The 14,158-nt window shown below is 46.6% G+C and overlaps 1 pseudogene; it reads right to left on the reverse strand.

Annotated features, from left to right (window-relative positions):
• Positions 1-6,949: 6,949 nt before the first annotated feature.
• On the reverse strand, positions 6,950-8,310 carry LOC146189474 (uncharacterized; annotated as a pseudogene).
• Between the last annotated feature and the right edge of the window lie 5,848 nt (positions 8,311-14,158).

Below are 14,158 nucleotides of genomic sequence, written 5' to 3' on the forward strand. Positions count from 1 at the left end.
GCTGGCACTGCTTTCTTGGAGTAGTAGGCACACACCTGCCAGGGAGGCTTTACAGTACTCATATCTGTAAATAGGCAGGCATACTAATTTCACTGAGCTCTAGTGCCGAAAGTTATTTGCATGCAATGAGTTTTTCTTATTGGTAAGGGGGGAGGGGTGAAGGGATGTTAACAAACTAGCTTTCATTAACCTATCTTCCTTTTTTTGTTTTCACTAGCAAGGTGGTAATTATCCAAATTCAATGCACTAACTGAATTGTTGATAAGAAAGGCTTTGAAATTGCATATTGGCGCACCTATCATATTGACACTATAGACTTTATGTGAATGAGTGCTGTGTCATGTGACATACTTGCCCCTATCTGTCGCGACCGGAGGCCAAGCAATCTCCAATCTTTCACAATAATTGCAAGACAATGGAAGGAAGCCGCCATATTCGGTATCTGTACATGTAGCGCTTGAGCTTTTCCATGGCATCCAGCACTACCATTCAAGTTTACTGAACAGGCTGATTGGGGCCTGTGCATGGTGATATATGTACATTGTGACAGTCCTTACGATTCAATTTGTAATCTATTTGGCACTGCCCTGCCATGTATGCTGGTCTTTCTAGTTCGTGCAATTGGTTGAATGATCCTGGCAATGAGTTGATCCCCAGACAAGGACAGGCTTTTCCTTAGCTGTGAACCTTTGAGAATGACTTTGATATTCCATTACAACTATAAAGCAGCACACAGGTAGATATGATTTATTCCACAGGTGTGTGTAGTGTGATGCTTGTAATGACTCTTTAGCCCCTGTTGAACAAAACACTGTGGAACAAAACAACATTCTTTGCTTTGCTTTTTTTCATAATTGGCATAAGTAAAATTCTACTTTGTGTTTACAAGCCGATCTGCTAGTCACTTTGAACAATGCTGCTAAACCTTACTTCCTCTTTCCTCAGAACAGGGTAACATATGACCGAGAAATGTCCCTACTATACTTTCCTTTGCGATGTAATGCTTGTGCTCATTTAAGTGACATATTGGTTTTGCACCACAATGGAAAAGCTTCGCGATTTAGATGCATTACAAATTATCACATATTTCAAAATGGGGTTCAATGTGTTATTCAGAACTGCACACTAACTGTTGTAATGGTATATCTGAATTCAAAAGTTACTTATTTCAGTTTCATCATCAGGTCTGCTGGTTCTGTGGGTCTTCAATCCATGAAGACACAACATGTTTGTATTCTGATATTTTTGGTGCTAGGAGGCTCCTCAAGAGCCCCAACAAGAGTCATCTTCAAGCAACTGTACACTTTTGAACATGGTGACTGGCAAACACACCCACTCATTCTAAGTTGTGTGGCAGGGGAACATTTTACCTGAATATTTATTTTCCGTTTCGTGCATCCATCCCTTTGCCTAAGCCTGAAAGAAAGAAAGCTAGACAAAAAGAAAGGGTAGGCAGATACGCTTTTCCTCTACCCGCACATAAAGAAAGGAATGAAAATTTCATGCAGTTCGCAATGTAGACAAGTAGTCGGCTTGAATAACTGCAGCATTGTTATCGTGGCATGCGAATTCTTGAGGTCGTGGGATCGATTCCCTCGACGGTGCTGGCTTCGTTTGCGTATTTTATGTTAGCCCCCAAAAGGGCTAGCATAAATAGGCAGGACTGGGGAACAATGGTGAGCCATAAAAAGGCAAACAGTGCATTCTAATGCATACTAACGCTGCACAAATATAAAGAGGCGACATAAATGGTTCATTACACTGGAGAAATACGTGTTCACGTGAGAAGAAAAAAAAAAAAAAAACATTTGGCAAAAACCGAACAAGATGCATTGAGCTGTACGTAGGCACTTGCGGTATTTCTTATGGTTATAGTGCTAGAGAGCACTATATTATGGTTCTCTTTGCAAAACTCTATGCCTTGAAATACAATCATTGAAAGGAATGTGATGATAGATCAATCATTCATAGAGTTTTGGCTTGAAGAGTTTTAATCCCGAATTGCACATGGAAGAAATGAATAATGAAATATGTCTATTTGCAATCTGTATTCCTCCAAGTGTTTGCTGTGTCTGTGCCGTGACAGTGCCAGGTACTTTCTGCTGTCAATTTGAAGTGAATTTTTCAACAGCTGATCAGAAAAGTGTTGCTTTTCAGGCCCGTGAGAGCTGTGGAACACTTTTGCCTTGCCTTGATCTTCAAAAAGCGTTTGCATTTTTTTTTTTTTTTTTTTTTTGCGCAGCGGGGGCAAAGCACAGCGAAGGAAATGCTTGGTCTGAAAAATTTATACTTTAGGTTGGGCCCAGCCCAGTGCGACGCTCCCCTTTCATGCGATGACGGCACATAAAAATCCTGTAGCGTGGTAACGTAGTAACAGTAGTAATATAAGCAGAATTTATTGCATACAGCTTAAGAAAGGTAAGAAAGGTATAATTTTCACAATGCATTTCTTGAAGTTTCGGAATATTACGCATTAAAATCTCTCCACAAGAGAGCAGCAAATACTAACCCAAATCAATGCCACCAAATGTGCATCGCACTCCACCACTCTTCGAAGTCATCGTGGTCATCGATCCAGCTACTCGACAAATGAGGCGCGTTCTGCATGGTGTTTCTGGCTGGCAGGTGCGAGCACGTTACGTTTGTCAAATTTCTCGGATGCTTTTCCTCTTAAGTGTTCAGACATTCCTCACGCTTGACGTATGTCTGCTTCCGACGCGGTCGACTGCTAGTCCATCTCTTGTGTCTACCAGCGTCAAACAGCGTCAAAACACGACCACTCTTCACGAAAGTGCCAGCCTTGAACTGCTTCTACATTTGTGTTATAAAATAACAGTGCTTGTTAGCTCTGCTCTGATCGTGAGACTGACTGTAATCAATTACGATGGTGAAGTGCTTCGTGCCTAATTGCAACACTGGCACCGAACTGTGCACTGAGAAGCGGTTTCTCTTCCGTGCTCCCTTGGATGACAAGGCACGCGCCAAATGGAACCTAGTGATCGGACGGACAGACAGGGAGCTCAAGCTGAGTGACAGAGTCTGCGACAGACACTTCGAGCCGCATTTTATTATCAGAACGCGCAAAAGTGAATACAAACGTCGCACCAACGCACGAGGTGAAAGAAATGCATGCCTGACGAAAAACGCCGTTCCGTCCATATTTGAGCCGTCGCCCCATGTCCAGCGCATCGAGACTAAAGCACAGGCTGTGAAAAAACGCAAAGGGGAGTCTAAAAGGGCTACGACTCCGAGGCCGGGGAGGCCGACCAAAGTTAAAAGTCAGAGCAGAAAGTCTCTGACAGTGGCAGTGAAGTGCAACAAACAGCTGAACTGTGGCCCTCGGGTGTCGCGAAGAAAATGTGGCAAAAGCGAAGTGGCAAGAGACGCAGCTGCGCGGTGCAAGAAACCAAATGCCGGTGCACAGAATGCGCTAAAAAAGGGTGAGAGGAGCGAGTGTACATCACATGCTGGTGCAGTTTCTCAAAACACACTGGCGAAGTCACTGAGGCGCTATGGACGACCTAATCATGACCTGCAGAGACTGCGAAGTACGGGCGAATGTGACGGGACTGTGGTGACGAAAGAAGCGCCAGCGGGGCACGAGAAACCTAATGACACTGCCCAGAACAAGCTGAAAAAGACTGCAAGCAGTGTGCGTGAGTCACCAGATCACGTAGAGGCTCAGAGCACTCTAGCGAAATCATTGAGGTGTTATGGACGGTTAGGCCGTAACCAACAGAGTATACAGAGCTCTGTGGAGAGGGGAAACAGTCTTGTCAGCCAAAGCAACTTAGCGAAGACAATGAGATGTTATGGACGACTAAGTAATGCTATTCACAGTTCTCAGAGCACAGGGGAAAGTGACAAGGCTGAGGTGGCGAAGAAGACAGCAATGGAGTGTAAAGGACCACACAACATTGCACAGAAGTTCACACAAGAGTTTGTGAAGCGGGTTTGTAATGCAACAGATAACGCAGATATCCAGCCTAGAAAGCCATGTGATATAATGATTGACTTACCATGTGACACAGCTGTCTGTGAAAACACGCTTTCTGAAGATCAAGTGAAAGGGACTGTAAAGTCGCGAAATGAGGCTCTAAATGTTTCGTCTCATGGGATGTACCCAGTCACTTCCTCACACTTTATACCTCCTGTGCATAACCTCAACAGCAGGGTTGATTGTGGTGAAACACTAACATCTCCCCAATGCGTTACTCTTGAACCAGAGCTGACTAACCACAGTGCTGTGGCGATGGCTGTGCTGAGCTCTTTCGACGATCTGTTTAGTGTCGCTAAACAGGTCAACTTGCCCAGCAATTCGTGGGCAGTTCACTGCATTGACGTGGATGGTGTTCGTGACATTGTGTTCTCCGAGCTTGTCTTGAGGCACGAGCCTCTGATTGCAACTGTTCACTCTCCCAAAACTATGCATGTCAAGAGTGATATGAGTGTCTCTGTCTTGCTGCTTGGAAAGCCGGTGCAGTCCATTAGTGGCATCAACACAGAGTTTTCAAGCGTTGCTGAATTGGAAGAACTGCTCAGAGCCCTGAACGCAATTTGTGTTTGCAGAGGAGGTCCAACGCTGAAGATGTACCCAGCAGTGGAGCCTGAGTGTGCCTACGTTGACTCTTTTAAGCACTGGAGGCATGTCAAATGCCCTATTGCTCTGCCAAACAAAGGTGTCGTGTGTAAATGGTGTCACACCCTATACGAGACACTCCGAATCAACATGTCACGCACCCTTGCCAGGCAGAAAGCAGGGGCGTCTCTCAAACGCATCAGGATTCCATTGACAGGGGGCAGTAATAGGATAACACTGCTTTGTAAAGCAAGAGAATCTCTTCAAGAGGATTACGCAACACTCCGGACGCAGCTGCAATCATTACGTGAAGAACTGGCAGAAGTTAAGCAGGAGTTTGGACTGGACCAAGGGGAAGAATCTGTGGGAGTGTTTAGCATGGAGGGGACAAACTTTTCCAAGGAGGTTCAAGCGGAAGAGGGATGTGTGCCCTTTCAGGAGGAAAATAAGGATATGGGGTTTGAGGAAGAAGAGACGGATGTGGACGAGACAAACTTTTCCGAGGAAGTTGAAGCGGAAGAGGGAGATGTGCCCATTGAGGAGGAAAATAAGGATAAGGGCATTGAGGAAGAAAAGAAGGATACAAACTTTGCACAGGTTTATGTTGTTTACTGATGATCGATACAAAAGCATTGACCGGTGCCATTGAAGGATGTGGTATTTGTTTTCTAAAACTATCTCACTTATTCATAACATGTTATATGCTGGACACTGCATATTGTGACTGTACAGCAACTGCTGTTTTGTGAATCATACTATAGAAAGGGCAACCTCACAATGGGAGCCATTACATAATAATGTTAGGTTGTGCCATACCATATTGCTCCTTAACATGCTTTCAGGCTGACTGTGTGTGGTTTTTATGACATTTAATGATTGTCTTGCCAGACTTTTTGATTGATGTTTTTCCAGAGATAAAGTTACTGAAGCTATAGTTGCACAAACACATGTAATGTGCAAAATGCTTAAGTGTTTTATATAAGATGGTTCTAATTTTCATTGGTACCAAGGCATTCAAATTGTTTTTTTTCATTGATACATTGCACTTTAATGCTTTTTCTTGTTGATCAAGCAAAAGAAGTTTGTGATGTGGCTTTGCTACAAGGAAACTGGGTTAAATACTTATAACCTGTATGGGTTTAATTGTCTTTATTAGAATAATTATGTGCTAACAACATGCAAGTTATCTGTTATTTTTAATTGTTATTGATACCTCTTGCTAGAAAAAGTGCATTGTACATACAGCATTAGCAAAATATCTTGAGAGGGCAGACCAGCTATAGGAGTCACATATTGTATTCGTGATGAAATTTATGTTGTCAGGCTTTATATATTGTCTTTGTAATCACTTACCATGAACAACCACAGATTCTTTTATAATCTTTTTCACTATGGCATGCAAAGTGTTGATGGAGAGGCACAAATATGATACTGAATTATTCTGTAATATAGGTTCAGCAATGTTTTCCGTTTATGCACTGAAAGAAGAGAGGCAGTGCAGCTTTCCTCTGGGTATGTCATCTGAAGGTAACCAAGCTTTTAGAAAAGGTAGAATGTCCTAGCCTGATGAAACCAACTAAAGAGTTTTTATTGTTGCGAGGCCAGTCTGGGTCATCTTGAAGTGAAACTTTACCAGCACATTGATAAGAATAATCAGGGTTCAACTGTGCTTACACAATTAGTCTTCATAAGCACTGTTTGGGCATGGTTTTGCTTGGCGGTTTAGCATTGAGAAACTGGCACTGTGAGTGCACGTAAAAGTTCATGTGTAGTGTAAATTATCCCATAGCCCTCCACTACAGCAACTCTTTCCTAATTACACTGGTGAACTTTGATGCATTCAACAGAATGCTGGTTGCGTTCGACAAGGGGAGCGCGATGTGTCGTTCGCAGCAGCAAGGCATAGGCTTTCGGATTCTGCAGTGGAGAAATGCGAAAGATCCCCAGGTGGTCGAAATTGCTCCGTAGACCTCCACTACGGCTCCTCTTTCTCTCTTGCCGCTTTTTCTTCCACCTTCCTTCCCTTACGGCGCGATTGAAGTGTCCACAGAAAACAAGTGAGACAGTTACCGCGCCTTTCCCTTCCTATAAATCAATCGGAATTTTAGGTGAGAGCGTTTAACGCCTCATCATCCTGACAGCCATGCCGGGCACGTGAGAAATTATCTCGGTTCTTGTCTAGCCTCATGCTAGCGCGGTTGCCATGTAGACCTCCACCGTGCCGCCACCGCTAGTTAGTGGTAGATAGTGGCCGATAATGATAGTGGTATAGTTAGTGACAGTGATGATAATGACAGATTGTTGTGGTTGTTGTTAAGAACTTTATTTTTCCACCGATGTAGGAGGCCTCCTACTCCCCGGCACGCAGGCCTAGGGGACAGGGGCAGGAACCTCCGCGATTAGAGGCAGGCAGGCAAAGAGGTTTTGGTTCCTTGCGGCCTCTTCCGCCAGGCAGATGGCTTGCTTCTGAAGAGTTGGTTCCTCGCTCTGCAGAAGGGTTTCCCAGGCTTCTCTACTAAGATTTTTTGTCTTAGCCCCTGGGGAGCTAGCGCATTTCCAAATTACGTGGTTGAGGGTCCCTCTCTCCCCACATTGCTTGCATTTATCGCCCTGTCGCTCATCTTTCTGGATGGGATAAGCCCAGGCCGGGTGGATGTAGTTCCCTGCCTGTAGACGCCGCCATGCGATCGCCTCTTTATTGTTCAGACACCTATCTGGTGGTGGCACCAGTTTTCTGCTTTGTCTATAATTTTCGACTATTTCTGCGTAATTTAATAGACGTTCGTTCATGTTCTGGGGATCAGGCGGCTCCACGGTTACCCGGAAGTAGAGATCTTGGACTTGCCGCCTCGTTACCAGGAACAGACGCGTGCGCTGGAGTCCATATTAAGCTTACTTCTATTCAGCGGTTTCCGATCAGGATTCGCACCGCTTCTGGTGCGATCCTGCCCTTTGCCGCCGGGGTGGTGCAGTGGTCAGACCCCCGACTACTGTCTGGAGTTCCCGTGTTCGAACCCGACCACGGCGGCTGCGTTTCGATGGAGGCGAAACGAAGTGGCTTCCGTGTGCTGTGCGATGTCAGCGCACGTTAAAGATCCCCAGGTGGTCGAAATTACTCCGTACACTACGGCTCCCCTTTATTTCCACTTTCACTCCAACCCTCATCCTTTCCCTTACGGCGCGGTTCAGGTGTCCACAGATCGCGTGACAGATACTGCTCCTTTCCCTTCCTGTGAACCAATTACTACTACTAATAGTTGTAGATGGCTGTTTTGTTGTCACTAAATATGAATTTTGCTTCCGTTCCTACGCAAGCGAGCGCTAATCGCAATTTCTTCAGCTGTTTCGGAGTTGCGGCTTCTGATAGTGGCTGCCGATACTGGGGCGCCTCGGCCGTCGACTACCGAGGCTACCGCCGCACCCGACTTCCCACTCGCTGCATCAACGTATGCAACTGCCTTGCTGTCCAGTGGCTCGAATCGCTTTTTGAGTGCTTCTGCTCTCTTTTGCCTCCTTTCCTCGTTGTATATGGGATGCATGTGTCGAGGAAGAGGGGAGATGATTAGCTTATCTCGGTATATCTGTGGGATGCTCGACTTTTGTTGCATCCCTCTGTCTGTCTCTAAGCCTACCATATTTAAAATGGCTCTTCCTGTTGTTGTCTGGCTTAGCCTTTCGAGTTGGGACACATGACTGCTTGTTATTTCTTCCCTCGTATTGTGTACCCCCATAGCGAGCAGCATTTCTGTACTCACAGGTAGGCCCAGGGCCCTCTTTATGCATCGTCTAATGAGTGCTTCTAATTTTCTTTTTTCCTCTGCTCTAAGGTCTAAATACGGCTTAGAGTAGCCTATGTGGCTTATGACATATGCATGCATAAGTCTGATCAAGCTCCTTTCTTTTAAGCCTCTGCCCTTCAATGTTATTCTCCTGAATATTCCTATGACTTGTGTGGCGTAGCCTTCCAGTTTCTTTAGTATTCCATCGTTGTTTCTGTTCTCTTGAATGTATTGCCCTAGGAATCGTATTTGATCAACCTTTGGTACCGACATTCCTTCCACTTTGATATCGAATTCTCCGATTTGCTTGCACCTCAACGATTTTGGGTTGTAGACTAGTAGTTCTGATTTCTGCGGTGAGCACGGAAGCCCCCTACTAGCCGCGTAGTCCACTACTGTGTCTGCCGCTGTCTGCAGTCGTATCACTCCTCTGGTTTATACAGAGATTGATGTCATCCGCGTACATGCTAAATTTGAGCCCCTCAATGTTGCTCAGCGCTTTTCCTCATCGCCACGTTGAAGAGAAATGGGGAGTGAGTGAGTGAGTGAGTGAGTGAGTGAGTGAGTGAGTGAGTGAGTGAGTGAGTGAGTGAGTGAGTGAGTGAACTTTATCAACTGCTCGGGGATCTTTTCTTCGCCTCTTCAACCGAGGCTGACGAGCGGTTGGCGCCCCCAGTCCAGGGCACCACTGGCTTTCGCTAGTTTGCGAGCTCTTGTGACCAGGTAGAGCTGAGCCTCCGGGTCAGAGCTGGCCAGCAAAGCCTCCCACTGTCTTTCATTTGGGTTTTCAATTTTTTGTAGTTGATGTGAGCTGCATTCCCATGTTATGTGGTACAGGGTAGGGGTCTTCCCGCACCACGGGCACTCGTCTCTGAATGTCGTGGGATGCATCATGTGTAATATGTGTAAATTAATGAAGGTGCCCGTCTGTAGCTGCCTCAGATCTATGGCCTCCTCGTTGCTGAGCTTTTTATGCGGCTCCGGATATACTTTCCGCAAGCCTCTGTAGTGTTGTAGTATTGTGGTGTAGTCAGGGTCAAGCGGAATCAGGTCCTCTGTCCCGAGACTGTTGGGCGCACGGTAGGTTGCATGTCCTCGTGCTACCCTGTCTGCGTACACATTCCCCGTGATCCCTGCATGCCCCGGAATCCACACTAGTGTTTGAGTGTATTGTTTTGTTGGCTCGCTTGTGGAGGAAAGGATTTGGTGCGCTACCTTAGATAATTTACCCCGTTGAAAATTTCTGCATGCGGATTGAGAGTCTGACAGTATCGTCAGACTTTCTCCCGTTTCTCTTCCTTGCCTAATGGCCAGTGCGATAGCCACTTCCTCTGCCTCCGTGACTGTACAGTTTTGGATCGAGGCGCTAACTACCTCCCGGCCTTCGCAGTCTGTGACCGTGGCTATCGCCCTCTTTGCGTTGGTTTCGTATAAGGCTGCGTCGGTGAACCTTGACGTGTCTTGTTGGCCGAATGTTTTTTCATAATACTCTGCCCTTGCCTGCCTTCTTCCCGGGTGTAGGCGGGGGTCCATGTTTCTTGGTATGGGCCGAACTCGGTACCAATTTCTGACTTCCCGCGATACCTCTCTTGTCTTGTTATAAGCCTGTAGGTGTGTTCTATATCCCAGTCTTTCCAACACCCGTCTTCCCGTCCTCGTTTGTAGAAGTCTGTTTAGCTGTGACTTGATTTGGGCTTCTGCTAATTCTTGTATTGTATTGTGCAGACCCAGAGCTGCTAGTTTGTGGTTCGGTGTGTTCTTGGGGAGCTTGAGTGCGGTCTTGATAGCCATTTTGATGATGGCGTCCGCTCTGTCTTCCTTTCCTTTGGTCATATTGAAGTAAGGTAGAGCATACGCTATTCTGCTAATAACGAGGCTCCGGACAAGTTTGAGTGTGTCGGGCTCCTTCATCCCCATCTTTTTGCTGGTCACCCGTGCTATCATTCGGGCGACCGGCTGGGTCGAGGTTTTGAGCAGATTAAGTGTGTGTTGACACCTTTGATTCGATTGGAGCCACATCCCCAGGATCCTCACGGTTGTCTTTTCGGGTACTGTCTCCCCTTGCAGCCGGATCTCGAGCTTGTGGCCTTGATCTGTGGGAGCAGAGCGGTTGCCCTTCCCTCGCCAGAATCTGATCAGTTCTGATTTTCTTGATGAGCACTCCAAGACCCTCTGCTTTAGATATTCTTCGATGACAGATGCTGCTTCTTGCAATTTCGCTTCCTTCTCCCCGAGTGATCCTGTGGTCGTCCAGATGGTGACGTCATCAGCATACATAGCGTGCTGTATGCCCTCCACCTTCTCGAGGCGCCTGGCCAGGCCAATCATTGCCACATTGAACAGCGTGGGCGAAATGACTGCTCCTTGAGGTGTCCGTTTGTTGGGCGGGGAGAAGGTCTCTGTTTCTATATTGCCAATCTTGATTTCGGCCGTCCGGTTACTCAGAAAGCTCCTAACGTACTCGTAGACTCTGGTTCTACAATTCGTGTCTGCCAGACCATCTAAGATCGCCTTGTGAATAACATTATCAAATGCACCTTTAATGTCCACTGCAAAAACTACGTGTTCTGCCGAGCGTGGGATACCTGTCAAGACCTCTTCTTTGATCTGCAGGAGAACGTCCTGGGCTGATAGCTTTTCTCTGAAGCCAAACATGGTGTCCGGCATCTGAGCGCTATCCTCTCGATCCCTGAATCTCCTGGTAACGTCATCGCCAGTCATGACGTCACGACCGGAGGTGGCGTCATTATCACTTTCGGTTATTAGACATGACCGAATGTGACGTCATGATGACGTCACATCCGGTCATGACGTTAAGGCCGATGACGCCACCATGTGACGTCTCGAAACATCTAACCATTACTATTGGTTAGTGATAGTTAACCATGACTTTTACTTTCTGAGTACTAGTTAATGTCTGGTTAGTGTCAGTTAAACACCCCTTAATTAGTAAGTGATGGTTAGTGATAGTTACGATGACCTTCAAATGCATGGGTTCCTATGGGCATCTGCTTAACTGTTTTATTATTAGTCGTAAATTATCATGAAATTATCTTGAAAATGACTTAAATCATGTTTCGATATCATTCGACTGCTATTGATTAAGTATCGATTCAATGGTGATTGGCATATGCCCATATAAGGCATGCACCCGAAACGCGGACACATTTGCTAACGACAGTATGAGGCATTAAAGGCTTTCGCCTTAAAACCCGGTCGTTGGCGTATGGACTCGATGGTACCCCCAAAGAGATTTCAGGTGTCCGCAGAAATGAGTGTGACAGATACCGCGCTTTTCCCTTCCTGTGAACATATTAAGGCGAAAGCATTTCTTGGCTCAGAGCGAAAATCTAGCGTCGGCGAGACGTGTCAGCCAGATTCCGCGAGTGATAGATAATGCACCTTTACTTTCCTGTAAACCAATTATAAAACGCCGGTGGACTTTATGGGGGTTATTCTTGAAATAATACACCAAAGGGGGGGGGGGGGGGGGGCTAGACGCGGAAGTATAGCCTTCTAGCCCCAGCGTGCAAACCCAACATACAGAGCTGTGACCCCCAACCCGCGGTGCGAGAAGTCGCCACTGCGGCGGGTTCGGGCCAGAGGGGACAAACACGAGTTGCATACTCGAACAGGCTTTATTCTGCCCGAGTTCACGGCAAAATATGGCACTCAAGTACAACCGCCGTAGCAAGTGAACGTCCCGCTCCGACCGCCGCAACGCTAAGCTTAACGACGAGTATCAATCAATCAATCAATCAATCAATCAATCAATCAATCCCGTACGGGGGTGAATAATAAAACCGTCCAAAATGGGGAAGCACACGCGAGAACTAGAGATGAACGTTCTGCTAACCACGCGAGGCTTCGCGCTCACGGCCCGCAGTGGTCAGTGCCATAGCCCATAGGGGGGGGGGGGGGGGGGGGGGGGGGCAGTGTGCTCTCCCCTCACCATCAATAACAGCGCGGTAAAATTCGCATGATAGATACGCGTGGCCGTTATAATGGGACAGAGGATTCATGCGACGTATCCCCACAACTTTGATCAACAGAACGCTGGTTGCACTCGACAATGGGCGCAAGATGCATCGTGGGCAGCAGCAACAAGGTCAATTCTACCATGGCAGCAACGCTCAGGCATTCGCAATCGTCCTCTGCAGATTCTGCAGTGCTCTGGGAACTTTTGTGTATAGAGTGTCGCTTGTTGGGTTCTGGCCTACACCATGTGCTGCGAACGGCTAATTTGTTTTCAATCGTAGTCATACGTATCTTTTGTAGCACTCCCGCAAGCCTTCTCCAGTCTGTTTTACGAACGTGGTTATCACAATAAATTTTTCTTTATGCAGTTTACCATTGTGCATCGTGATGTAAGTTTTCGCCTGTGGTGTGAGCTTTTCTATGTGGACGTATTTAATATCTCGTGTCTGATTCTGCCCAGACACTGGTAGGGTCTCTTTGTACGTTGCTCGAGTCTTCAAAATTTAACACTTCCTGTTCTTTGAATTGGTCACTGCGTGAATATTTCACACGGGTTATTTGATGCCTTCAAAGAGGTTTTGTGTTTTATATGCGCCAAATAATCAACTTTTCTTCATTCAGGCATGTCACGGTCCGCTTGAAAAAAGCACCGATTGATTCGCGCCTCTGTTATCTACATTTAGTGTTACACGCACGCCAAACGATAAGCGCTGCTTCACAGCGAAAGAACTGCGTCGCGGGGACTGATGGTTGGCATCGTCTGCTAAATACAAACAATGGATGGAGCTTGCAAGATCATGTGACCGTAACACTATACTTCCAGTCAAGAGTGGAAGCCGAGACCTGTCAGCAAGTAGTCCGGTACAGCAAAATGAATGTATACCAAATGCCGAAGTCAGCAGACGAAGATGCTGGTACTGCATTTAAATGAACTCTTTGTTGGGTGACTTTCGGCAGCAAAGGAGCTAACCAGCTCGGCGGCGGCGGTGGCATTAGCAGCAAGCATGGTCGGCAATCATTGAGCAAAGAATGCCCGTTGGGCTTATCAGCGCTCTATTTAAAATTGACGACGAAACATATAAAGCAGCCAAAGATGACTTGCCTGGAACAATGTGGAAGCAGACGGGAGGGGGCTGCAATCATCCAAGATACATCTGTGCTTATTTTGCGCGCCAAAAAAAAAAAAAAAGGGCAAATCCGCACCACGCGCCTTGAGCGTGGACAATCAAAATGCTCTCGGCATTTCCTATAGATCATTTTGCCCGTTACAAGCACAGTGATAAGGTCGCATGACTGCAGCTGTTGAGCGCCACAAGTAACAATCACAATATTTTGCCTATTATCCAAGCAGGTTATCCTGATGAAGCATGAACACTCGTCCGTTCATGAAGCACAGTTTGGCGGACATTTCCGGAGTAAGGAAAAAAACAACACTGAAATAGTGTGCGAACCCGAAACGACACGAGTCACAGCATTGAAGGACAAGCTGGTTCACTAAGCCGGCACGTGACGACTGTACTACAAACCTGGCGCACTTTCTCTACGGCTGTCCTTATCTATGTACTGATGACTCATATGCGTGGCATTATTAGGCGCCGGAGCTCGAGGAGCCTTGGCTAAAGTAACCAATTCTTGCGTAAAGATCACCGTTAAACAAACTGTCAGTAAGACCAACGAAATCACAGACAGCATGACACCAAACATTCGAGACCTCTGCTTGCCATAGTTCCCCCGACGGTGTTCCCCCCGTAGGTGCAGAGAACCCTTTCGGTCTGTACGGCGCTGCTACAACAGCTTGCGTCTGCAATGCACCTAAATCCCT

The sequence above is a fragment of the Amblyomma maculatum genome, chromosome 5, assembly GCF_055883805.1.
Source record: "Amblyomma maculatum isolate TAMU_Amacu chromosome 5, ASM5588380v1, whole genome shotgun sequence".
NCBI classification, from domain to species: Eukaryota; Metazoa; Arthropoda; class Arachnida; order Ixodida; family Ixodidae; genus Amblyomma; species Amblyomma maculatum.